The 23,305-nt window shown below is 47.7% G+C and overlaps 16 non-coding genes across 16 annotated transcripts; all 16 read left to right on the top strand.

Annotated features, from left to right (window-relative positions):
- Window positions 1-373: 373 nt before the first annotated feature.
- LOC142688829 (U2 spliceosomal RNA) lies at window positions 374-564 on the top strand. Its single transcript, XR_012857874.1, has one exon. It is a non-coding gene; the product is annotated as a U2 spliceosomal RNA (small nuclear RNA).
- Window positions 565-1,869: 1,305 nt separating this feature from the next.
- On the top strand, window positions 1,870-2,060 carry LOC142688828 (U2 spliceosomal RNA). The gene has a single exon (XR_012857873.1). It is a non-coding gene; the product is annotated as a U2 spliceosomal RNA (small nuclear RNA).
- Window positions 2,061-3,368: 1,308 nt separating this feature from the next.
- On the top strand, window positions 3,369-3,559 carry LOC142689030 (U2 spliceosomal RNA). Its single transcript, XR_012858057.1, has one exon. It is a non-coding gene; the product is annotated as a U2 spliceosomal RNA (small nuclear RNA).
- Window positions 3,560-4,846: 1,287 nt separating this feature from the next.
- Window positions 4,847-5,037, top strand: LOC142689029 (U2 spliceosomal RNA). Its single transcript, XR_012858056.1, has one exon. It is a non-coding gene; the product is annotated as a U2 spliceosomal RNA (small nuclear RNA).
- A 1,284-nt stretch (window positions 5,038-6,321) lies between these two features.
- On the top strand, window positions 6,322-6,512 carry LOC142689028 (U2 spliceosomal RNA). Its single transcript, XR_012858055.1, has one exon. It is a non-coding gene; the product is annotated as a U2 spliceosomal RNA (small nuclear RNA).
- Window positions 6,513-7,788: 1,276 nt separating this feature from the next.
- Window positions 7,789-7,979, top strand: LOC142689027 (U2 spliceosomal RNA). The gene has a single exon (XR_012858054.1). It is a non-coding gene; the product is annotated as a U2 spliceosomal RNA (small nuclear RNA).
- Window positions 7,980-9,267: 1,288 nt separating this feature from the next.
- Window positions 9,268-9,458, top strand: LOC142689026 (U2 spliceosomal RNA). The gene has a single exon (XR_012858053.1). It is a non-coding gene; the product is annotated as a U2 spliceosomal RNA (small nuclear RNA).
- A 1,296-nt stretch (window positions 9,459-10,754) lies between these two features.
- On the top strand, window positions 10,755-10,945 carry LOC142689024 (U2 spliceosomal RNA). The gene has a single exon (XR_012858051.1). It is a non-coding gene; the product is annotated as a U2 spliceosomal RNA (small nuclear RNA).
- A 1,288-nt stretch (window positions 10,946-12,233) lies between these two features.
- LOC142689023 (U2 spliceosomal RNA) lies at window positions 12,234-12,424 on the top strand. The gene has a single exon (XR_012858050.1). It is a non-coding gene; the product is annotated as a U2 spliceosomal RNA (small nuclear RNA).
- A 1,300-nt stretch (window positions 12,425-13,724) lies between these two features.
- On the top strand, window positions 13,725-13,915 carry LOC142689022 (U2 spliceosomal RNA). Its single transcript, XR_012858049.1, has one exon. It is a non-coding gene; the product is annotated as a U2 spliceosomal RNA (small nuclear RNA).
- A 1,296-nt stretch (window positions 13,916-15,211) lies between these two features.
- Window positions 15,212-15,402, top strand: LOC142688949 (U2 spliceosomal RNA). Its single transcript, XR_012857983.1, has one exon. It is a non-coding gene; the product is annotated as a U2 spliceosomal RNA (small nuclear RNA).
- A 1,280-nt stretch (window positions 15,403-16,682) lies between these two features.
- On the top strand, window positions 16,683-16,873 carry LOC142689020 (U2 spliceosomal RNA). The gene has a single exon (XR_012858048.1). It is a non-coding gene; the product is annotated as a U2 spliceosomal RNA (small nuclear RNA).
- A 1,292-nt stretch (window positions 16,874-18,165) lies between these two features.
- Window positions 18,166-18,356, top strand: LOC142689019 (U2 spliceosomal RNA). Its single transcript, XR_012858047.1, has one exon. It is a non-coding gene; the product is annotated as a U2 spliceosomal RNA (small nuclear RNA).
- Window positions 18,357-19,632: 1,276 nt separating this feature from the next.
- On the top strand, window positions 19,633-19,823 carry LOC142689018 (U2 spliceosomal RNA). Its single transcript, XR_012858046.1, has one exon. It is a non-coding gene; the product is annotated as a U2 spliceosomal RNA (small nuclear RNA).
- A 1,276-nt stretch (window positions 19,824-21,099) lies between these two features.
- Window positions 21,100-21,290, top strand: LOC142689017 (U2 spliceosomal RNA). Its single transcript, XR_012858045.1, has one exon. It is a non-coding gene; the product is annotated as a U2 spliceosomal RNA (small nuclear RNA).
- A 1,280-nt stretch (window positions 21,291-22,570) lies between these two features.
- Window positions 22,571-22,761, top strand: LOC142689016 (U2 spliceosomal RNA). Its single transcript, XR_012858044.1, has one exon. It is a non-coding gene; the product is annotated as a U2 spliceosomal RNA (small nuclear RNA).
- The last annotated feature ends 544 nt before the right edge of the window (window positions 22,762-23,305 follow it).

Here is a 23,305-nt window from a genome sequence, read left to right as displayed (position 1 = left end):
GGTCAGTGCTGCTCAGCAGGCAGCACTGGACTGGACTGGATTACAGCTGATACAAGGTGTGAAGGAACAAGGGGTGGCTGTGGGCATGCACTTGCTGCCGCTGCCAGTGTTTATCTGCATGGCAGCAGGGCATTTGGGCGTTGCCAGGAAGGCGTTTTTATGTAGATTCCTCCTCTTTCAGCACTGCATTGTGGTGCAAGCAAAAGAAGCAAATCCTGTCTGGCTTCCTCTCCGGCCTTTATTCACCTCCCGTGTAGCTGTGAGTGTGTGAGCCTGCAGGGCCCCATGGAATTGCCTAGAAGTAGGCTGAATCGCTGCAAGGGCTGAACAGCAGTATCGGGCAGGCTCGGGCAACGCGCGGCCCGTTCGGGTTATCGCTTCTCGGCCTTTTGGCTAAGATCAAGTGTAGTATCTGTTCTTATCAGTTTAATATCTGATACGTCCCCTATCTGGGGACCATATATTAAATGGATTTTTAGAACAGGGAGATGGAAATAGAGCTTGCTCTGTCCACTCCACGCATTGACCTGGTATTGCAGTATTTCCAGGACCGGTGCACCCTTTCCTTATGTGTTGACTAAAAGCAGATTCCAAAAGTGTTTTTTGTCTTTGCTATTGTTTCTGTCTTTCTGAAGGGATCTCCCCTTTTAATCCCATTATTTCAACACCTGTTGGACAATGCATGAGTGATAATGAGCTCATTGATTAAATGCAATTAATGAATAGATTGCCACCTCTTGTTGTGTGTCGTCTGTGTTTCTGTGTTTCCGGCATTTCACATTGGAACACCTCATTCACCTTCCTTGTCTTCTCTCCGCCCTCCCTTTTAGGTAAGTTAAAGAGCTGCACCTGAGCCAGCCACTTGATTGATTGATTGATTGATTGATTGATTGATTGATTGATTGATTGATTGATTGATTGATTGATTGATGCAGCACAACAGTCAAATAGTGGAGTGGAGTAGGGGAACAGCAAACAGCCAATAAAGCAGCCCGCCCGCTCGCCTGCCCGCCACAATGGACCTACCTGTGTACACTAGATGGATGTGATGGAATGTACTGTCGTCCCTACATTTCAAGAAGAAGTAAGAATTGCAGTTGCAACAAAGCCTTGCTTGCCTACAAAGAGAGCAGCAATTTGGATTTGTTACTATGTTACCTAGAAGAATAACAAACTGTGCAAGGATGGAGGTTGTAGGAGCAAGGAGAAGTTGTCTGTAAAGTTGGTGGATGCCTATTTTCCATTTTGCAGTCCCTTGTCTCCCTCTTGTGGCCTCCTGGAGGCAACTAGCTGTGCAAAAAAAAGACAGCCTGGCGGCCGGCTGTTGCAGTGTTGCCCTCTCAGGCAACACTGAGTGACTGACTGAGCCTCACCGTCTTATATAAAGTTCAGACGGAACTTTGCACGTGTCATAGTGGAGCCCTCAGGATTCCAGAGCCAGCTTTCTGACATCATAATGGGGCCTCAGAGATAAAAGCCTGGGCCCAGGCAGTGTTGGTCAGTGCTGCTCAGCAGGCAGCACTGGACTGGACTGGATTACAGCTGATACAAGGTGTGAAGGAACAAGGGGTGGCTGTGGGCATGCACTTGCTGCCGCTGCCAGTGTTTATCTGCATGGCAGCAGGGCATTTGGGCGTTGCCAGGAAGGCGTTTTTATGTAGATTCCTCCTCTTTCAGCACTGCATTGTGGTGCAAGCAAAAGAAGCAAATCCTGTCTGGCTTCCTCTCCGGCCTTTATTCACCTCCCGTGTAGCTGTGAGTGTGTGAGCCTGCAGGGCCCCATGGAATTGCCTAGAAGTAGGCTGAATCGCTGCAAGGGCTGAACAGCAGTATCGGGCAGGCTCGGGCAACGCGCGGCCCGTTCGGGTTATCGCTTCTCGGCCTTTTGGCTAAGATCAAGTGTAGTATCTGTTCTTATCAGTTTAATATCTGATACGTCCCCTATCTGGGGACCATATATTAAATGGATTTTTAGAACAGGGAGATGGAAATAGAGCTTGCTCTGTCCACTCCACGCATTGACCTGGTATTGCAGTATTTCCAGGACCGGTGCACCCTTTCCTTATGTGTTGACTAAAAGCAGATTCCAAAAGTGTTTTTTGTCTTTGCTATTGTTTCTGTCTTTCTGAAGGGATCTCCCCTTTTAATCCCATTATTTCAACACCTGTTGGACAATGCATGAGTGATAATGAGCTCATTGATTAAATGCAATTAATGAATAGATTGCCACCTCTTGTTGTGTGTCGTCTGTGTTTCTGTGTTTCCGGCATTTCACATTGGAACACCTCATTCACCTTCCTTGTCTTCTCTCCGCCCTCCCTTTTAGGTAAGTTAAAGAGCTGCACCTGAGCCAGCCACTGATTGATTGATTGATTGATTGATTGATTGATTGATTGATTGATTGATTGATTGATTGATTGATTGATTGATGCAGCACAACAGTCAAATAGTGGAGTGGAGTAGGGGAACAGCAAACAGCCAATAAAGCAGCCCGCCCGCTCGCCTGCCCGCCACAATGGACCTACCTGTGTACACTAGATGGATGTGATGGAATGTACTGTCGTCCCTACATTTCAAGAAGAAGTAAGAATTGCAGTTGCAACAAAGCCTTGCTTGCCTACAAAGAGAGCAGCAATTTGGATTTGTTACTATGTTACCTAGAAGAATAACAAACTGTGCAAGGATGGAGGTTGTAGGAGCAAGGAGAAGTTGTCTGTAAAGTTGGTGGATGCCTATTTTCCATTTTGCAGTCCCTTGTCTCCCTCTTGTGGCCTCCTGGAGGCAACTAGCTGTGCAAAAAAAAGACAGCCTGGCGGCCGGCTGTTGCAGTGTTGCCCTCTCAGGCAACACTGAGTGACTGACTGAGCCTCACCGTCTTATATAAAGTTCAGACGGAACTTTGCACGTGTCATAGTGGAGCCCTCAGGATTCCAGAGCCAGCTTTCTGACATCATAATGGGGCCTCAGAGATAAAAGCCTGGGCCCAGGCAGTGTTGGTCAGTGCTGCTCAGCAGGCAGCACTGGACTGGACTGGATTACAGCTGATACAAGGTGTGAAGGAACAAGGGGTGGCTGTGGGCATGCACTTGCTGCCGCTGCCAGTGTTTATCTGCATGGCAGCAGGGCATTTGGGCGTTGCCAGGAAGGCGTTTTTATGTAGATTCCTCCTCTTTCAGCACTGCATTGTGGTGCAAGCAAAAGAAGCAAATCCTGTCTGGCTTCCTCTCCGGCCTTTATTCACCTCCCGTGTAGCTGTGAGTGTGTGAGCCTGCAGGGCCCCATGGAATTGCCTAGAAGTAGGCTGAATCGCTGCAAGGGCTGAACAGCAGTATCGGGCAGGCTCGGGCAACGCGCGGCCCGTTCGGGTTATCGCTTCTCGGCCTTTTGGCTAAGATCAAGTGTAGTATCTGTTCTTATCAGTTTAATATCTGATACGTCCCCTATCTGGGGACCATATATTAAATGGATTTTTAGAACAGGGAGATGGAAATAGAGCTTGCTCTGTCCACTCCACGCATTGACCTGGTATTGCAGTATTTCCAGGACCGGTGCACCCTTTCCTTATGTGTTGACTAAAAGCAGATTCCAAAAGTGTTTTTTGTCTTTGCTATTGTTTCTGTCTTTCTGAAGGGATCTCCCCTTTTAATCCCATTATTTCAACACCTGTTGGACAATGCATGAGTGATAATGAGCTCATTGATTAAATGCAATTAATGAATAGATTGCCACCTCTTGTTGTGTGTCGTCTGTGTTTCTGTGTTTCCGGCATTTCACATTGGAACACCTCATTCACCTTCCTTGTCTTCTCTCCGCCCTCCCTTTTAGGTAAGTTAAAGAGCTGCACCTGAGCCAGCCACTGATTGATTGATTGATTGATTGATTGATTGATTGATTGATTGATTGATTGATTGATGCAGCACAACAGTCAAATAGTGGAGTGGAGTAGGGGAACAGCAAACAGCCAATAAAGCAGCCCGCCCGCTCGCCTGCCCGCCACAATGGACCTACCTGTGTACACTAGATGGATGTGATGGAATGTACTGTCGTCCCTACATTTCAAGAAGAAGTAAGAATTGCAGTTGCAACAAAGCCTTGCTTGCCTACAAAGAGAGCAGCAATTTGGATTTGTTACTATGTTACCTAGAAGAATAACAAACTGTGCAAGGATGGAGGTTGTAGGAGCAAGGAGAAGTTGTCTGTAAAGTTGGTGGATGCCTATTTTCCATTTTGCAGTCCCTTGTCTCCCTCTTGTGGCCTCCTGGAGGCAACTAGCTGTGCAAAAAAAAGACAGCCTGGCGGCCGGCTGTTGCAGTGTTGCCCTCTCAGGCAACACTGAGTGACTGACTGAGCCTCACCGTCTTATATAAAGTTCAGACGGAACTTTGCACGTGTCATAGTGGAGCCCTCAGGATTCCAGAGCCAGCTTTCTGACATCATAATGGGGCCTCAGAGATAAAAGCCTGGGCCCAGGCAGTGTTGGTCAGTGCTGCTCAGCAGGCAGCACTGGACTGGATTACAGCTGATACAAGGTGTGAAGGAACAAGGGGTGGCTGTGGGCATGCACTTGCTGCCGCTGCCAGTGTTTATCTGCATGGCAGCAGGGCATTTGGGCGTTGCCAGGAAGGCGTTTTTATGTAGATTCCTCCTCTTTCAGCACTGCATTGTGGTGCAAGCAAAAGAAGCAAATCCTGTCTGGCTTCCTCTCCGGCCTTTATTCACCTCCCGTGTAGCTGTGAGTGTGTGAGCCTGCAGGGCCCCATGGAATTGCCTAGAAGTAGGCTGAATCGCTGCAAGGGCTGAACAGCAGTATCGGGCAGGCTCGGGCAACGCGCGGCCCGTTCGGGTTATCGCTTCTCGGCCTTTTGGCTAAGATCAAGTGTAGTATCTGTTCTTATCAGTTTAATATCTGATACGTCCCCTATCTGGGGACCATATATTAAATGGATTTTTAGAACAGGGAGATGGAAATAGAGCTTGCTCTGTCCACTCCACGCATTGACCTGGTATTGCAGTATTTCCAGGACCGGTGCACCCTTTCCTTATGTGTTGACTAAAAGCAGATTCCAAAAGTGTTTTTTGTCTTTGCTATTGTTTCTGTCTTTCTGAAGGGATCTCCCCTTTTAATCCCATTATTTCAACACCTGTTGGACAATGCATGAGTGATAATGAGCTCATTGATTAAATGCAATTAATGAATAGATTGCCACCTCTTGTTGTGTGTCGTCTGTGTTTCTGTGTTTCCGGCATTTCACATTGGAACACCTCATTCACCTTCCTTGTCTTCTCTCCGCCCTCCCTTTTAGGTAAGTTAAAGAGCTGCACCTGAGCCAGCCACTGATTGATTGATTGATTGATTGATTGATTGATTGATTGATTGATTGATGCAGCACAACAGTCAAATAGTGGAGTGGAGTAGGGGAACAGCAAACAGCCAATAAAGCAGCCCGCCCGCTCGCCTGCCCGCCACAATGGACCTACCTGTGTACACTAGATGGATGTGATGGAATGTACTGTCGTCCCTACATTTCAAGAAGAAGTAAGAATTGCAGTTGCAACAAAGCCTTGCTTGCCTACAAAGAGAGCAGCAATTTGGATTTGTTACTATGTTACCTAGAAGAATAACAAACTGTGCAAGGATGGAGGTTGTAGGAGCAAGGAGAAGTTGTCTGTAAAGTTGGTGGATGCCTATTTTCCATTTTGCAGTCCCTTGTCTCCCTCTTGTGGCCTCCTGGAGGCAACTAGCTGTGCAAAAAAAAGACAGCCTGGCGGCCGGCTGTTGCAGTGTTGCCCTCTCAGGCAACACTGAGTGACTGACTGAGCCTCACCGTCTTATATAAAGTTCAGACGGAACTTTGCACGTGTCATAGTGGAGCCCTCAGGATTCCAGAGCCAGCTTTCTGACATCATAATGGGGCCTCAGAGATAAAAGCCTGGGCCCAGGCAGTGTTGGTCAGTGCTGCTCAGCAGGCAGCACTGGACTGGACTGGATTACAGCTGATACAAGGTGTGAAGGAACAAGGGGTGGCTGTGGGCATGCACTTGCTGCCGCTGCCAGTGTTTATCTGCATGGCAGCAGGGCATTTGGGCGTTGCCAGGAAGGCGTTTTTATGTAGATTCCTCCTCTTTCAGCACTGCATTGTGGTGCAAGCAAAAGAAGCAAATCCTGTCTGGCTTCCTCTCCGGCCTTTATTCACCTCCCGTGTAGCTGTGAGTGTGTGAGCCTGCAGGGCCCCATGGAATTGCCTAGAAGTAGGCTGAATCGCTGCAAGGGCTGAACAGCAGTATCGGGCAGGCTCGGGCAACGCGCGGCCCGTTCGGGTTATCGCTTCTCGGCCTTTTGGCTAAGATCAAGTGTAGTATCTGTTCTTATCAGTTTAATATCTGATACGTCCCCTATCTGGGGACCATATATTAAATGGATTTTTAGAACAGGGAGATGGAAATAGAGCTTGCTCTGTCCACTCCACGCATTGACCTGGTATTGCAGTATTTCCAGGACCGGTGCACCCTTTCCTTATGTGTTGACTAAAAGCAGATTCCAAAAGTGTTTTTTGTCTTTGCTATTGTTTCTGTCTTTCTGAAGGGATCTCCCCTTTTAATCCCATTATTTCAACACCTGTTGGACAATGCATGAGTGATAATGAGCTCATTGATTAAATGCAATTAATGAATAGATTGCCACCTCTTGTTGTGTGTCGTCTGTGTTTCTGTGTTTCCGGCATTTCACATTGGAACACCTCATTCACCTTCCTTGTCTTCTCTCCGCCCTCCCTTTTAGGTAAGTTAAAGAGCTGCACCTGAGCCAGCCACTGATTGATTGATTGATTGATTGATTGATTGATTGATTGATGCAGCACAACAGTCAAATAGTGGAGTGGAGTAGGGGAACAGCAAACAGCCAATAAAGCAGCCCGCCCGCTCGCCTGCCCGCCACAATGGACCTACCTGTGTACACTAGATGGATGTGATGGAATGTACTGTCGTCCCTACATTTCAAGAAGAAGTAAGAATTGCAGTTGCAACAAAGCCTTGCTTGCCTACAAAGAGAGCAGCAATTTGGATTTGTTACTATGTTACCTAGAAGAATAACAAACTGTGCAAGGATGGAGGTTGTAGGAGCAAGGAGAAGTTGTCTGTAAAGTTGGTGGATGCCTATTTTCCATTTTGCAGTCCCTTGTCTCCCTCTTGTGGCCTCCTGGAGGCAACTAGCTGTGCAAAAAAAAGACAGCCTGGCGGCCGGCTGTTGCAGTGTTGCCCTCTCAGGCAACACTGAGTGACTGACTGAGCCTCACCGTCTTATATAAAGTTCAGACGGAACTTTGCACGTGTCATAGTGGAGCCCTCAGGATTCCAGAGCCAGCTTTCTGACATCATAATGGGGCCTCAGAGATAAAAGCCTGGGCCCAGGCAGTGTTGGTCAGTGCTGCTCAGCAGGCAGCACTGGACTGGACTGGATTACAGCTGATACAAGGTGTGAAGGAACAAGGGGTGGCTGTGGGCATGCACTTGCTGCCGCTGCCAGTGTTTATCTGCATGGCAGCAGGGCATTTGGGCGTTGCCAGGAAGGCGTTTTTATGTAGATTCCTCCTCTTTCAGCACTGCATTGTGGTGCAAGCAAAAGAAGCAAATCCTGTCTGGCTTCCTCTCCGGCCTTTATTCACCTCCCGTGTAGCTGTGAGTGTGTGAGCCTGCAGGGCCCCATGGAATTGCCTAGAAGTAGGCTGAATCGCTGCAAGGGCTGAACAGCAGTATCGGGCAGGCTCGGGCAACGCGCGGCCCGTTCGGGTTATCGCTTCTCGGCCTTTTGGCTAAGATCAAGTGTAGTATCTGTTCTTATCAGTTTAATATCTGATACGTCCCCTATCTGGGGACCATATATTAAATGGATTTTTAGAACAGGGAGATGGAAATAGAGCTTGCTCTGTCCACTCCACGCATTGACCTGGTATTGCAGTATTTCCAGGACCGGTGCACCCTTTCCTTATGTGTTGACTAAAAGCAGATTCCAAAAGTGTTTTTTGTCTTTGCTATTGTTTCTGTCTTTCTGAAGGGATCTCCCCTTTTAATCCCATTATTTCAACACCTGTTGGACAATGCATGAGTGATAATGAGCTCATTGATTAAATGCAATTAATGAATAGATTGCCACCTCTTGTTGTGTGTCGTCTGTGTTTCTGTGTTTCCGGCATTTCACATTGGAACACCTCATTCACCTTCCTTGTCTTCTCTCCGCCCTCCCTTTTAGGTAAGTTAAAGAGCTGCACCTGAGCCAGCCACTGATTGATTGATTGATTGATTGATTGATTGATTGATTGATTGATTGATTGATGCAGCACAACAGTCAAATAGTGGAGTGGAGTAGGGGAACAGCAAACAGCCAATAAAGCAGCCCGCCCGCTCGCCTGCCCGCCACAATGGACCTACCTGTGTACACTAGATGGATGTGATGGAATGTACTGTCGTCCCTACATTTCAAGAAGAAGTAAGAATTGCAGTTGCAACAAAGCCTTGCTTGCCTACAAAGAGAGCAGCAATTTGGATTTGTTACTATGTTACCTAGAAGAATAACAAACTGTGCAAGGATGGAGGTTGTAGGAGCAAGGAGAAGTTGTCTGTAAAGTTGGTGGATGCCTATTTTCCATTTTGCAGTCCCTTGTCTCCCTCTTGTGGCCTCCTGGAGGCAACTAGCTGTGCAAAAAAAAGACAGCCTGGCGGCCGGCTGTTGCAGTGTTGCCCTCTCAGGCAACACTGAGTGACTGACTGAGCCTCACCGTCTTATATAAAGTTCAGACGGAACTTTGCACGTGTCATAGTGGAGCCCTCAGGATTCCAGAGCCAGCTTTCTGACATCATAATGGGGCCTCAGAGATAAAAGCCTGGGCCCAGGCAGTGTTGGTCAGTGCTGCTCATCAGGCAGCACTGGACTGGACTGGATTACAGCTGATACAAGGTGTGAAGGAACAAGGGGTGGCTGTGGGCATGCACTTGCTGCCGCTGCCAGTGTTTATCTGCATGGCAGCAGGGCATTTGGGCGTTGCCAGGAAGGCGTTTTTATGTAGATTCCTCCTCTTTCAGCACTGCATTGTGGTGCAAGCAAAAGAAGCAAATCCTGTCTGGCTTCCTCTCCGGCCTTTATTCACCTCCCGTGTAGCTGTGAGTGTGTGAGCCTGCAGGGCCCCATGGAATTGCCTAGAAGTAGGCTGAATCGCTGCAAGGGCTGAACAGCAGTATCGGGCAGGCTCGGGCAACGCGCGGCCCGTTCGGGTTATCGCTTCTCGGCCTTTTGGCTAAGATCAAGTGTAGTATCTGTTCTTATCAGTTTAATATCTGATACGTCCCCTATCTGGGGACCATATATTAAATGGATTTTTAGAACAGGGAGATGGAAATAGAGCTTGCTCTGTCCACTCCACGCATTGACCTGGTATTGCAGTATTTCCAGGACCGGTGCACCCTTTCCTTATGTGTTGACTAAAAGCAGATTCCAAAAGTGTTTTTTGTCTTTGCTATTGTTTCTGTCTTTCTGAAGGGATCTCCCCTTTTAATCCCATTATTTCAACACCTGTTGGACAATGCATGAGTGATAATGAGCTCACTGATTAAATGCAATTAATGAATAGATTGCCACCTCTTGTTGTGTGTCGTCTGTGTTTCTGTGTTTCCGGCATTTCACATTGGAACACCTCATTCACCTTCCTTGTCTTCTCTCCGCCCTCCCTTTTAGGTAAGTTAAAGAGCTGCACCTGAGCCAGCCACTGATTGATTGATTGATTGATTGATTGATTGATTGATTGATTGATTGATTGATTGATTGATGCAGCACAACAGTCAAATAGTGGAGTGGAGTAGGGGAACAGCAAACAGCCAATAAAGCAGCCCGCCCGCTCGCCTGCCCGCCACAATGGACCTACCTGTGTACACTAGATGGATGTGATGGAATGTACTGTCGTCCCTACATTTCAAGAAGAAGTAAGAATTGCAGTTGCAACAAAGCCTTGCTTGCCTACAAAGAGAGCAGCAATTTGGATTTGTTACTATGTTACCTAGAAGAATAACAAACTGTGCAAGGATGGAGGTTGTAGGAGCAAGGAGAAGTTGTCTGTAAAGTTGGTGGATGCCTATTTTCCATTTTGCAGTCCCTTGTCTCCCTCTTGTGGCCTCCTGGAGGCAACTAGCTGTGCAAAAAAAAGACAGCCTGGCGGCCGGCTGTTGCAGTGTTGCCCTCTCAGGCAACACTGAGTGACTGACTGAGCCTCACCGTCTTATATAAAGTTCAGACGGAACTTTGCACGTGTCATAGTGGAGCCCTCAGGATTCCAGAGCCAGCTTTCTGACATCATAATGGGGCCTCAGAGATAAAAGCCTGGGCCCAGGCAGTGTTGGTCAGTGCTGCTCAGCAGGCAGCACTGGACTGGACTGGATTACAGCTGATACAAGGTGTGAAGGAACAAGGGGTGGCTGTGGGCATGCACTTGCTGCCGCTGCCAGTGTTTATCTGCATGGCAGCAGGGCATTTGGGCGTTGCCAGGAAGGCGTTTTTATGTAGATTCCTCCTCTTTCAGCACTGCATTGTGGTGCAAGCAAAAGAAGCAAATCCTGTCTGGCTTCCTCTCCGGCCTTTATTCACCTCCCGTGTAGCTGTGAGTGTGTGAGCCTGCAGGGCCCCATGGAATTGCCTAGAAGTAGGCTGAATCGCTGCAAGGGCTGAACAGCAGTATCGGGCAGGCTCGGGCAACGCGCGGCCCGTTCGGGTTATCGCTTCTCGGCCTTTTGGCTAAGATCAAGTGTAGTATCTGTTCTTATCAGTTTAATATCTGATACGTCCCCTATCTGGGGACCATATATTAAATGGATTTTTAGAACAGGGAGATGGAAATAGAGCTTGCTCTGTCCACTCCACGCATTGACCTGGTATTGCAGTATTTCCAGGACCGGTGCACCCTTTCCTTATGTGTTGACTAAAAGCAGATTCCAAAAGTGTTTTTTGTCTTTGCTATTGTTTCTGTCTTTCTGAAGGGATCTCCCCTTTTAATCCCATTATTTCAACACCTGTTGGACAATGCATGAGTGATAATGAGCTCATTGATTAAATGCAATTAATGAATAGATTGCCACCTCTTGTTGTGTGTCGTCTGTGTTTCTGTGTTTCCGGCATTTCACATTGGAACACCTCATTCACCTTCCTTGTCTTCTCTCCGCCCTCCCTTTTAGGTAAGTTAAAGAGCTGCACCTGAGCCAGCCACTGATTGATTGATTGATTGATTGATTGATTGATTGATTGATTGATTGATTGATGCAGCACAACAGTCAAATAGTGGAGTGGAGTAGGGGAACAGCAAACAGCCAATAAAGCAGCCCGCCCCCTCGCCTGCCCGCCACAATGGACCTACCTGTGTACACTAGATGGATGTGATGGAATGTACTGTCGTCCCTACATTTCAAGAAGAAGTAAGAATTGCAGTTGCAACAAAGACTTGCTTGCCTACAAAGAGAGCAGCAATTTGGATTTGTTACTATGTTACCTAGAAGAATAACAAACTGTGCAAGGATGGAGGTTGTAGGAGCAAGGAGAAGTTGTCTGTAAAGTTGGTGGATGCCTATTTTCCATTTTGCAGTCCCTTGTCTCCCTCTTGTGGCCTCCTGGAGGCAACTAGCTGTGCAAAAAAAAGACAGCCTGGCGGCCGGCTGTTGCAGTGTTGCCCTCTCAGGCAACACTGAGTGACTGACTGAGCCTCACCGTCTTATATAAAGTTCAGACGGAACTTTGCACGTGTCATAGTGGAGCCCTCAGGATTCCAGAGCCAGCTTTCTGACATCATAATGGGGCCTCAGAGATAAAAGCCTGGGCCCAGGCAGTGTTGGTCAGTGCTGCTCAGCAGGCAGCACTGGACTGGACTGGATTACAGCTGATACAAGGTGTGAAGGAACAAGGGGTGGCTGTGGGCATGCACTTGCTGCCGCTGCCAGTGTTTATCTGCATGGCAGCAGGGCATTTGGGCGTTGCCAGGAAGGCGTTTTTATGTAGATTCCTCCTCTTTCAGCACTGCATTGTGGTGCAAGCAAAAGAAGCAAATCCTGTCTGGCTTCCTCTCCGGCCTTTATTCACCTCCCGTGTAGCTGTGAGTGTGTGAGCCTGCAGGGCCCCATGGAATTGCCTAGAAGTAGGCTGAATCGCTGCAAGGGCTGAACAGCAGTATCGGGCAGGCTCGGGCAACGCGCGGCCCGTTCGGGTTATCGCTTCTCGGCCTTTTGGCTAAGATCAAGTGTAGTATCTGTTCTTATCAGTTTAATATCTGATACGTCCCCTATCTGGGGACCATATATTAAATGGATTTTTAGAACAGGGAGATGGAAATAGAGCTTGCTCTGTCCACTCCACGCATTGACCTGGTATTGCAGTATTTCCAGGACCGGTGCACCCTTTCCTTATGTGTTGACTAAAAGCAGATTCCAAAAGTGTTTTTTGTCTTTGCTATTGTTTCTGTCTTTCTGAAGGGATCTCCCCTTTTAATCCCATTATTTCAACACCTGTTGGACAATGCATGAGTGATAATGAGCTCATTGATTAAATGCAATTAATGAATAGATTGCCACCTCTTGTTGTGTGTCGTCTGTGTTTCTGTGTTTCCGGCATTTCACATTGGAACACCTCATTCACCTTCCTTGTCTTCTCTCCGCCCTCCCTTTTAGGTAAGTTAAAGAGCTGCACCTGAGCCAGCCACTGATTGATTGATTGATTGATTGATTGATTGATTGATTGATTGATTGATTGATTGATTGATTGATGCAGCACAACAGTCAAATAGTGGAGTGGAGTAGGGGAACAGCAAACAGCCAATAAAGCAGCCCGCCCGCTCGCCTGCCCGCCACAATGGACCTACCTGTGTACACTAGATGGATGTGATGGAATGTACTGTCGTCCCTACATTTCAAGAAGAAGTAAGAATTGCAGTTGCAACAAAGCCTTGCTTGCCTACAAAGAGAGCAGCAATTTGGATTTGTTACTATGTTACCTAGAAGAATAACAAACTGTGCAAGGATGGAGGTTGTAGGAGCAAGGAGAAGTTGTCTGTAAAGTTGGTGGATGCCTATTTTCCATTTTGCAGTCCCTTGTCTCCCTCTTGTGGCCTCCTGGAGGCAACTAGCTGTGCAAAAAAAAGACAGCCTGGCGGCCGGCTGTTGCAGTGTTGCCCTCTCAGGCAACACTGAGTGACTGACTGAGCCTCACCGTCTTATATAAAGTTCAGACGGAACTTTGCACGTGTCATAGTGGAGCCCTCAGGATTCCAGAGCCAGCTTTCTGACATCATAATGGGGCCTCAGAGATAAAAGCCTGGGCCCAGGCAGTGTTGGTCAGTGCTGCTCAGCAGGCAGCACTGGACTGGACTGGATTACAGCTGATACAAGGTGTGAAGAAACAAGGGGTGGCTGTGGGCATGCACTTGCTGCCGCTGCCAGTGTTTATCTGCATGGCAGCAGGGCATTTGGGCGTTGCCAGGAAGGCGTTTTTATGTAGATTCCTCCTCTTTCAGCACTGCATTGTGGTGCAAGCAAAAGAAGCAAATCCTGTCTGGCTTCCTCTCCGGCCTTTATTCACCTCCCGTGTAGCTGTGAGTGTGTGAGCCTGCAGGGCCCCATGGAATTGCCTAGAAGTAGGCTGAATCGCTGCAAGGGCTGAACAGCAGTATCGGGCAGGCTCGGGCAACGCGCGGCCCGTTCGGGTTATCGCTTCTCGGCCTTTTGGCTAAGATCAAGTGTAGTATCTGTTCTTATCAGTTTAATATCTGATACGTCCCCTATCTGGGGACCATATATTAAATGGATTTTTAGAACAGGGAGATGGAAATAGAGCTTGCTCTGTCCACTCCACGCATTGACCTGGTATTGCAGTATTTCCAGGACCGGTGCACCCTTTCCTTATGTGTTGACTAAAAGCAGATTCCAAAAGTGTTTTTTGTCTTTGCTATTGTTTCTGTCTTTCTGAAGGGATCTCCCCTTTTAATCCCATTATTTCAACACCTGTTGGACAATGCATGAGTGATAATGAGCTCATTGATTAAATGCAATTAATGAATAGATTGCCACCTCTTGTTGTGTGTCGTCTGTGTTTCTGTGTTTCCGGCATTTCACATTGGAACACCTCATTCACCTTCCTTGTCTTCTCTCCGCCCTCCCTTTTAGGTAAGTTAAAGAGCTGCACCTGAGCCAGCCACTGATTGATTGATTGATTGATTGATTGATTGATTGATTGATTGATTGATTGATTGATTGATGCAGCACAACAGTCAAATAGTGGAGTGGAGTAGGGGAACAGCAAACAGCCAATAAAGCAGCCCGCCCGCCCGCCTGCCCGCCACAATGGACCTACCTGTGTACACTAGATGGATGTGATGGAATGTACTGTCGTCCCTACATTTCAAGAAGAAGTAAGAATTGCAGTTGCAACAAAGCCTTGCTTGCCTACAAAGAGAGCAGCAATTTGGATTTGTTACTATGTTACCTAGAAGAATAACAAACTGTGCAAGGATGGAGGTTGTAGGAGCAAGGAGAAGTTGTCTGTAAAGTTGGTGGATGCCTATTTTCCATTTTGCAGTCCCTTGTCTCCCTCTTGTGGCCTCCTGGAGGCAACTAGCTGTGCAAAAAAAAGACAGCCTGGCGGCCGGCTGTTGCAGTGTTGCCCTCTCAGGCAACACTGAGTGACTGACTGAGCCTCACCGTCTTATATAAAGTTCAGACGGAACTTTGCACGTGTCATAGTGGAGCCCTCAGGATTCCAGAGCCAGCTTTCTGACATCATAATGGGGCCTCAGAGATAAAAGCCTGGGCCCAGGCAGTGTTGGTCAGTGCTGCTCAGCAGGCAGCACTGGACTGGACTGGATTACAGCTGATACAAGGTGTGAAGGAACAAGGGGTGGCTGTGGGCATGCACTTGCTGCCGCTGCCAGTGTTTATCTGCATGGCAGCAGGGCATTTGGGCGTTGCCAGGAAGGTGTTTTTATGTAGATTCCTCCTCTTTCAGCACTGCATTGTGGTGCAAGCAAAAGAAGCAAATCCTGTCTGGCTTCCTCTCCGGCCTTTATTCACCTCCCGTGTAGCTGTGAGTGTGTGAGCCTGCAGGGCCCCATGGAATTGCCTAGAAGTAGGCTGAATCGCTGCAAGGGCTGAACAGCAGTATCGGGCAGGCTCGGGCAACGCGCGGCCCGTTCGGGTTATCGCTTCTCGGCCTTTTGGCTAAGATCAAGTGTAGTATCTGTTCTTATCAGTTTAATATCTGATACGTCCCCTATCTGGGGACCATATATTAAATGGATTTTTAGAACAGGGAGATGGATATAGAGCTTGCTCTGTCCACTCCACGCATTGACCTGGTATTGCAGTATTTCCAGGACCGGTGCACCCTTTCCTTATGTGTTGACTAAAAGCAGATTCCAAAAGTGTTTTTTGTCTTTGCTATTGTTTCTGTCTTTCTGAAGGGATCTCCCCTTTTAATCCCATTATTTCAACACCTGTTGGACAATGCATGAGTGATAATGAGCTCATTGATTAAATGCAATTAATGAATAGATTGCCACCTCTTGTTGTGTGTCGTCTGTGTTTCTGTGTTTCCGGCATTTCACATTGGAACACCTCATTCACCTTCCTTGTCTTCTCTCCGCCCTCCCTTTTAGGTAAGTTAAAGAGCTGCACCTGAGCCAGCCACTGATTGATTGATTGATTGATTGATTGATTGATTGATTGATTGATGCAGCACAACAGTCAAATAGTGGAGTGGAGTAGGGGAACAGCAAACAGCCAATAAAGCAGCCCGCCCGCTCGCCTGCCCGCCACAATGGACCTACCTGTGTACACTAGATGGATGTGATGGAATGTACTGTCGTCCCTACATTTCAAGAAGAAGTAAGAATTGCAGTTGCAACAAAGCCTTGCTTGCCTACAAAGAGAGCAGCAATTTGGATTTGTTACTATGTTACCTAGAAGAATAACAAACTGTGCAAGGATGGAGGTTGTAGGAGCAAGGAGAAGTTGTCTGTAAAGTTGGTGGATGCCTATTTTCCATTTTGCAGTCCCTTGTCTCCCTCTTGTGGCCTCCTGGAGGCAACTAGCTGTGCAAAAAAAAGACAGCCTGGCGGCCGGCTGTTGCAGTGTTGCCCTCTCAGGCAACACTGAGTGACTGACTGAGCCTCACCGTCTTATATAAAGTTCAGACGGAACTTTGCACGTGTCATAGTGGAGCCCTCAGGATTCCAGAGCCAGCTTTCTGACATCATAATGGGGCCTCAGAGATAAAAGCCTGGGCCCAGGCAGTGTTGGTCAGTGCTGCTCAGCAGGCAGCACTGGACTGGACTGGATTACAGCTGATACAAGGTGTGAAGGAACAAGGGGTGGCTGTGGGCATGCACTTGCTGCCGCTGCCAGTGTTTATCTGCATGGCAGCAGGGCATTTGGGCGTTGCCAGGAAGGCGTTTTTATGTAGATTCCTCCTCTTTCAGCACTGCATTGTGGTGCAAGCAAAAGAAGCAAATCCTGTCTGGCTTCCTCTCCGGCCTTTATTCACCTCCCGTGTAGCTGTGAGTGTGTGAGCCTGCAGGGCCCCATGGAATTGCCTAGAAGTAGGCTGAATCGCTGCAAGGGCTGAACAGCAGTATCGGGCAGGCTCGGGCAACGCGCGGCCCGTTCGGGTTATCGCTTCTCGGCCTTTTGGCTAAGATCAAGTGTAGTATCTGTTCTTATCAGTTTAATATCTGATACGTCCCCTATCTGGGGACCATATATTAAATGGATTTTTAGAACAGGGAGATGGAAATAGAGCTTGCTCTGTCCACTCCACGCATTGACCTGGTATTGCAGTATTTCCAGGACCGGTGCACCCTTTCCTTATGTGTTGACTAAAAGCAGATTCCAAAAGTGTTTTTTGTCTTTGCTATTGTTTCTGTCTTTCTGAAGGGATCTCCCCTTTTAATCCCATTATTTCAACACCTGTTGGACAATGCATGAGTGATAATGAGCTCATTGATTAAATGCAATTAATGAATAGATTGCCACCTCTTGTTGTGTGTCGTCTGTGTTTCTGTGTTTCCGGCATTTCACATTGGAACACCTCATTCACCTTCCTTGTCTTCTCTCCGCCCTCCCTTTTAGGTAAGTTAAAGAGCTGCACCTGAGCCAGCCACTGATTGATTGATTGATTGATTGATTGATTGATTGATTGATTGATTGATTGATTGATGCAGCACAACAGTCAAATAGTGGAGTGGAGTAGGGGAACAGCAAACAGCCAATAAAGCAGCCCGCCCGCTCGCCTGCCCGCCACAATGGACCTACCTGTGTACACTAGATGGATGTGATGGAATGTACTGTCGTCCCTACATTTCAAGAAGAAGTAAGAATTGCAGTTGCAACAAAGCCTTGCTTGCCTACAAAGAGAGCAGCAATTTGGATTTGTTACTATGTTACCTAGAAGAATAACAAACTGTGCAAGGATGGAGGTTGTAGGAGCAAGGAGAAGTTGTCTGTAAAGTTGGTGGATGCCTATTTTCCATTTTGCAGTCCCTTGTCTCCCTCTTGTGGCCTCCTGGAGGCAACTAGCTGTGCAAAAAAAAGACAGCCTGGCGGCCGGCTGTTGCAGTGTTGCCCTCTCAGGCAACACTGAGTGACTGACTGAGCCTCACCGTCTTATATAAAGTTCAGACGGAACTTTGCACGTGTCATAGTGGAGCCCTCAGGATTCCAGAGCCAGCTTTCTGACATCATAATGGGGCCTCAGAGATAAAAGCCTGGGCCCAGGCAGTGTTGGTCAGTGCTGCTCAGCAGGCAGCACTGGACTGGACTGGATTACAGCTGATACAAGGTGTGAAGGAACAAGGGGTGGCTGTGGGCATGCACTTGCTGCCGCTGCCAGTGTTTATCTGCATGGCAGCAGGGCATTTGGGCGTTGCCAGGAAGGCGTTTTTATGTAGATTCCTCCTCTTTCAGCACTGCATTGTGGTGCAAGCAAAAGAAGCAAATCCTGTCTGGCTTCCTCTCCGGCCTTTATTCACCTCCCGTGTAGCTGTGAGTGTGTGAGCCTGCAGGGCCCCATGGAATTGCCTAGAAGTAGGCTGAATCGCTGCAAGGGCTGAACAGCAGTATCGGGCAGGCTCGGGCAACGCGCGGCCCGTTCGGGTTATCGCTTCTCGGCCTTTTGGCTAAGATCAAGTGTAGTATCTGTTCTTATCAGTTTAATATCTGATACGTCCCCTATCTGGGGACCATATATTAAATGGATTTTTAGAACAGGGAGATGGAAATAGAGCTTGCTCTGTCCACTCCACGCATTGACCTGGTATTGCAGTATTTCCAGGACCGGTGCACCCTTTCCTTATGTGTTGACTAAAAGCAGATTCCAAAAGTGTTTTTTGTCTTTGCTATTGTTTCTGTCTTTCTGAAGGGATCTCCCCTTTTAATCCCATTATTTCAACACCTGTTGGACAATGCATGAGTGATAATGAGCTCATTGATTAAATGCAATTAATGAATAGATTGCCACCTCTTGTTGTGTGTCGTCTGTGTTTCTGTGTTTCCGGCATTTCACATTGGAACACCTCATTCACCTTCCTTGTCTTCTCTCCGCCCTCCCTTTTAGGTAAGTTAAAGAGCTGCACCTGAGCCAGCCACTGATTGATTGATTGATTGATTGATTGATTGATTGATTGATGCAGCACAACAGTCAAATAGTGGAGTGGAGTAGGGGAACAGCAAACAGCCAATAAAGCAGCCCGCCCGCTCGCCTGCCCGCCACAATGGACCTACCTGTGTACACTAGATGGATGTGATGGAATGTACTGTCGTCCCTACATTTCAAGAAGAAGTAAGAATTGCAGTTGCAACAAAGCCTTGCTTGCCTACAAAGAGAGCAGCAATTTGGATTTGTTACTATGTTACCTAGAAGAATAACAAACTGTGCAAGGATGGAGGTTGTAGGAGCAAGGAGAAGTTGTCTGTAAAGTTGGTGGATGCCTATTTTCCATTTTGCAGTCCCTTGTCTCCCTCTTGTGGCCTCCTGGAGGCAACTAGCTGTGCAAAAAAAAGACAGCCTGGCGGCCGGCTGTTGCAGTGTTGCCCTCTCAGGCAACACTGAGTGACTGACTGAGCCTCACCGTCTTATATAAAGTTCAGACGGAACTTTGCACGTGTCATAGTGGAGCCCTCAGGATTCCAGAGCCAGCTTTCTGACATCATAATGGGGCCTCAGAGATAAAAGCCTGGGCCCAGGCAGTGTTGGTCAGTGCTGCTCAGCAGGCAGCACTGGACTGGACTGGATTACAGCTGATACAAGGTGTGAAGGAACAAGGGGTGGCTGTGGGCATGCACTTGCTGCCGCTGCCAGTGTTTATCTGCATGGCAGCAGGGCATTTGGGCGTTGCCAGGAAGGCGTTTTTATGTAGATTCCTCCTCTTTCAGCACTGCATTGTGGTGCAAGCAAAAGAAGCAAATCCTGTCTGGCTTCCTCTCCGGCCTTTATTCACCTCCCGTGTAGCTGTGAGTGTGTGAGCCTGCAGGGCCCCATGGAATTGCCTAGAAGTAGGCTGAATCGCTGCAAGGGCTGAACAGCAGTATCGGGCAGGCTCGGGCAACGCGCGGCCCGTTCGGGTTATCGCTTCTCGGCCTTTTGGCTAAGATCAAGTGTAGTATCTGTTCTTATCAGTTTAATATCTGATACGTCCCCTATCTGGGGACCATATATTAAATGGATTTTTAGAACAGGGAGATGGAAATAGAGCTTGCTCTGTCCACTCCACGCATTGACCTGGTATTGCAGTATTTCCAGGACCGGTGCACCCTTTCCTTATGTGTTGACTAAAAGCAGATTCCAAAAGTGTTTTTTGTCTTTGCTATTGTTTCTGTCTTTCTGAAGGGATCTCCCCTTTTAATCCCATTATTTCAACACCTGTTGGACAATGCATGAGTGATAATGAGCTCATTGATTAAATGCAATTAATGAATAGATTGCCACCTCTTGTTGTGTGTCGTCTGTGTTTCTGTGTTTCCGGCATTTCACATTGGAACACCTCATTCACCTTCCTTGTCTTCTCTCCACCCTCCCTTTTAGGTAAGTTAAAGAGCTGCACCTGAGCCAGCCACTGATTGATTGATTGATTGATTGATTGATTGATTGATTGATGCAGCACAACAGTCAAATAGTGGAGTGGAGTAGGGGAACAGCAAACAGCCAATAAAGCAGCCCGCCCGCTCGCCTGCCCGCCACAATGGACCTACCTGTGTACACTAGATGGATGTGATGGAATGTACTGTCGTCCCTACATTTCAAGAAGAAGTAAGAATTGCAGTTGCAACAAAGCCTTGCTTGCCTACAAAGAGAGCAGCAATTTGGATTTGTTACTATGTTACCTAGAAGAATAACAAACTGTGCAAGGATGGAGGTTGTAGGAGCAAGGAGAAGTTGTCTGTAAAGTTGGTGGATGCCTATTTTCCATTTTGCAGTCCCTTGTCTCCCTCTTGTGGCCTCCTGGAGGCAACTAGCTGTGCAAAAAAAAGACAGCCTGGCGGCCGGCTGTTGCAGTGTTGCCCTCTCAGGCAACACTGAGTGACTGACTGAGCCTCACCGTCTTATATAAAGTTCAGACGGAACTTTGCACGTGTCATAGTGGAGCCCTCAGGATTCCAGAGCCAGCTTTCTGACATCATAATGGGGCCTCAGAGATAAAAGCCTGGGCCCAGGCAGTGTTGGTCAGTGCTGCTCAGCAGGCAGCACTGGACTGGACTGGATTACAGCTGATACAAGGTGTGAAGGAACAAGGGGTGGCTGTGGGCATGCACTTGCTGCCGCTGCCAGTGTTTATCTGCATGGCAGCAGGGCATTTGGGCGTTGCCAGGAAGGCGTTTTTATGTAGATTCCTCCTCTTTCAGCACTGCATTGTGGTGCAAGCAAAAGAAGCAAATCCTGTCTGGCTTCCTCTCCGGCCTTTATTCACCTCCCGTGTAGCTGTGAGTGTGTGAGCCTGCAGGGCCCCATGGAATTGCCTAGAAGTAGGCTGAATCGCTGCAAGGGCTGAACAGCAGTATCGGGCAGGCTCAGGCAACGCGCGGCCCGTTCGGGTTATCGCTTCTCGGCCTTTTGGCTAAGATCAAGTGTAGTATCTGTTCTTATCAGTTTAATATCTGATACGTCCCCTATCTGGGGACCATATATTAAATGGATTTTTAGAACAGGGAGATGGAAATAGAGCTTGCTCTGTCCACTCCACGCATTGACCTGGTATTGCAGTATTTCCAGGACCGGTGCACCCTTTCCTTATGTGTTGACTAAAAGCAGATTCCAAAAGTGTTTTTTGTCTTTGCTATTGTTTCTGTCTTTCTGAAGGGATCTCCCCTTTTAATCCCATTATTTCAACACCTGTTGGACAATGCATGAGTGATAATGAGCTCATTGATTAAATGCAATTAATGAATAGATTGCCACCTCTTGTTGTGTGTCGTCTGTGTTTCTGTGTTTCCGGCATTTCACATTGGAACACCTCATTCACCTTCCTTGTCTTCTCTCCGCCCTCCCTTTTAGGTAAGTTAAAGAGCTGCACCTGAGCCAGCCACTGATTGATTGATTGATTGATTGATTGATTGATTGATTGATTGATGCAGCACAACAGTCAAATAGTGGAGTGGAGTAGGGGAACAGCAAACAGCCAATAAAGCAGCCCGCCCGCTCGCCTGCCCGCCACAATGGACCTACCTGTGTACACTAGATGGATGTGATGGAATGTACTGTCGTCCCTACATTTCAAGAAGAAGTAAGAATTGCAGTTGCAACAAAGCCTTGCTTGCCTACAAAGAGAGCAGCAATTTGGATTTGTTACTATGTTACCTAGAAGAATAACAAACTGTGCAAGGATGGAGGTTGTAGGAGCAAGGAGAAGTTGTCTGTAAAGTTGGTGGATGCCTATTTTCCATTTTGCAGTCCCTTGTCTCCCTCTTGTGGCCTCCTGGAGGCAACTAGCTGTGCAAAAAAAAGACAGCCTGGCGGCCGGCTGTTGCAGTGTTGCCCTCTCAGGCAACACTGAGTGACTGACTGAGCCTCACCGTCTTATATAAAGTTCAGACGGAACTTTGCACGTGTCATAGTGGAGCCCTCAGGATTCCAGAGCCAGCTTTCTGACATCATAATGGGGCCTCAGAGATAAAAGCCTGGGCCCAGGCAGTGTTGGTCAGTGCTGCTCAGCAGGCAGCACTGGACTGGACTGGATTACAGCTGATACAAGGTGTGAAGGAACAAGGGGTGGCTGTGGGCATGCACTTGCTGCCGCTGCCAGTGTTTATCTGCATGGCAGCAGGGCATTTGGGCGTTGCCAGGAAGGCGTTTTTATGTAGATTCCTCCTCTTTCAGCACTGCATTGTGGTGCAAGCAAAAGAAGCAAATCCTGTCTGGCTTCCTCTCCGGCCTTTATTCACCTCCCGTGTAGCTGTGAGTGTGTGAGCCTGCAGGGCCCCATGGAATTGCCTAGAAGTAGGCTGAATCGCTGCAAGGGCTGAACAGCAGTATCGGGCAGGCTCGGGCAACGCGCGGCCCATTCGGGTTATCGCTTCTCGGCCTTTTGGCTAAGATCAAGTGTAGTATCTGTTCTTATCAGTTTAATATCTGATACGTCCCCTATCTGGGGACCATATATTAAATGGATTTTTAGAACAGGGAGATGGAAATAGAGCTTGCTCTGTCCACTCCACGCATTGACCTGGTATTGCAGTATTTCCAGGACCGGTGCACCCTTTCCTTATGTGTTGACTAAAAGCAGATTCCAAAAGTGTTTTTTGTCTTTGCTATTGTTTCTGTCTTTCTGAAGGGATCTCCCCTTTTAATCCCATTATTTCAACACCTGTTGGACAATGCATGAGTGATAATGAGCTCATTGATTAAATGCAATTAATGAATAGATTGCCACCTCTTGTTGTGTGTCGTCTGTGTTTCTGTGTTTCCGGCATTTCACATTGGAACACCTCATTCACCTTCCTTGTCTTCTCTCCGCCCTCCCTTTTAGGTAAGTTAAAGAGCTGCACCTGAGCCAGCCACTGATTGATTGATTGATTGATTGATTGATTGATTGATTGATTGATTGATGCAGCACAACAGTCAAATAGTGGAGTGGAGTAGGGGAACAGCAAACAGCCAATAAAGCAGCCCGCCCGCTCGCCTGCCCGCCACAATGGACCTACCTAGGTACACTAGATGGATGTGATGGAATGTACTGTCGTCCCTACATTTCAAGAAGAAGTAAGAATTGCAGTTGCAACAAAGCCTTGCTTGCCTACAAAGAGA

The sequence above is a fragment of the Rhinoderma darwinii genome (genome assembly GCF_050947455.1).
Source record: "Rhinoderma darwinii isolate aRhiDar2 chromosome 5 unlocalized genomic scaffold, aRhiDar2.hap1 SUPER_5_unloc_27, whole genome shotgun sequence".
Lineage (NCBI taxonomy): Eukaryota > Metazoa > Chordata > Amphibia > Anura > Rhinodermatidae > Rhinoderma > Rhinoderma darwinii.
The sequence above is the reverse complement of the archived record's forward strand: the minus strand, read 5'-3'. Positions and strand labels throughout refer to the sequence as shown.